This window comes from Eschrichtius robustus, chromosome 3 (assembly GCF_028021215.1).
Source record: "Eschrichtius robustus isolate mEscRob2 chromosome 3, mEscRob2.pri, whole genome shotgun sequence".
Taxonomy (NCBI): Eukaryota; Metazoa; Chordata; class Mammalia; order Artiodactyla; family Eschrichtiidae; genus Eschrichtius; species Eschrichtius robustus.
Window position 1 is genome coordinate 104,990,725 of NC_090826.1, and position 1,952 is coordinate 104,992,676.

Genomic DNA, 1,952 nt, shown 5'->3' on the forward strand with positions numbered 1-1,952 from the left:
TCTATTCATACTTTCCACTTCTTCCTGGTTCAGTCTTGGAAGGTTGTATCTTTCTAAGTATTTGTCCATTTCTTCTAGGCTGTCCATTTTATTGGCATACAGTTGTTTGTAGTAGTCTCTTATGATCCTTTGTATTTCTGTGGTGTCCATTGTAACCTCTTTTTCATTTCTAATTTTATTGATTTGAGTTCTCTCCCTTTTTTTCTTGATGAATCTGGCTAAAGTTTTATCAATTTTGTTTATCTTCTCAAAGAACCAGCTTTTAGTTTCATTGATATTTGCTATTGTTTTCTTCATCTCTATTTCTGCTCTGATCTTTATGATTTCTTTCCTTCTACTAACTTTGGGTTTTGTTTGTTTCACTTTCTCTATTGGCTTTATGTGTAATGTTAGGTTGTTTACTTGAGATTTTTCTTGTTTCCTGAGGTAAGATTGTATTGCTATAAGCTTCCCTGTTAAAACTGCTTTTGCTGTGCTACAGAGGTTTTGGACTGTCATATTTTCATTGTCATTTTTTTCTAGGTATTTTTTTATTTCCTCTTTGATTTCTTCAGTGATCCATTGACGGTTTACTAGCATATTGTTTAGCCTCCATCTGTTTGTGTTTTTTACAGTTTTTTTCCTGTAATTGATTTCTATTTCCATAATGTTGTGGTTGGAAAGGATCCTTGATATTATTTTAATTTTATTAAATTTACCGAGGCTTGGTTTGTGGCCCAAGATGTGATCTGTCCTAGAGAATGTTCCATGTGCACTTGAGAAAAAAGTGTATTCAGCTGATTTCAGATGGAATGTTCTATAAATATCAACTAAGTTCATCTGCTCTAATGTGTCATTTAAGGCCTGTGTTTCTGTTTTGGTTTTCCATCTTGATGATCTGTCCACTGATGAATGTGGGGTATTCAAGTCCCCCACTATTATTGTGTTACTGTTGATTTCTCTTTTTATGGTTGTTAGCATTTGCCTTATGTATTGAGGTGCTCCTATTGGGTGCATATATATTTACAGTTGTTATATCTTCTTCTTGGATTGATCCTTTGATCATTTTATAGTATCCTTCTTTGTCTCTTGTAACAGTCTTTATTTTAAAGTCTATTTTGTCTGATATGAGAATTGCTACTCCAGCTTTCTTTTGATTTCCATTTGCATGGAATACCTTTTTCCATCCCCTCACTTTCAGTCTGTATGTGTCCCTAGATCTGAAGCGAGTCTCTTGTAGACAACATTTATATGGGTCTTGTTTTTGTATTCATTCAGCCAGTCTGTGTCTTTAGGTTGGTGCATTTAATCCATTTACATTTAAGGTAATTATTGAGGACTTCTCTGGTGGTCCAGTGGTTAAGACTCTGTGTTCCCAATGCAGGCGGCATGGGTTTGATCCCTGTTTGGGGAAGATCCCGCATGCCCTGTGGCATGGCCAAAAAAAAAAAAAAGAGAGAGAGAGAGGAAAAAAATGGTAATAATCAATATGAATGTTCTTATTGCCATTTCGTTAATTGTTTTGGATTTGTTTTTGAGGGTCTTTTTTCTTCCCTTCTTCTTTTGTTCTCTTCTCTTGTGATTTGATGTCTGTCTTTTGTGATGTGTTTGGATTGCTTTTTCTTTTTTGTGTGTGTATCTATCGTAGATTTTTGGTTTGTGGTTCCCATGAGGTTTTGATTTAGCAGTCTGTATATGTACAAGATTGTTTTAAGTTGCTGATCTGTTGATTTCAAATGTATTTCCAATATTCTGCATTTGTACTTTCCCCTTCTCATGAATTTTTTTTGACATCATACTTTTGTGTGGATGATTTCCTACCTTTACTCTATGTTTGCCTTTACTGGTGAGCATCCCCATTCATAATTTTCTTGATTTTAATTGTGGCCTCTTCTTTTCTGCCTAGAGAAGTTCCTTTAGAATTCATTGTAATGCTGTTTGGTGGTGCTGAATTTTCTTAGCTTTTGCTTGTC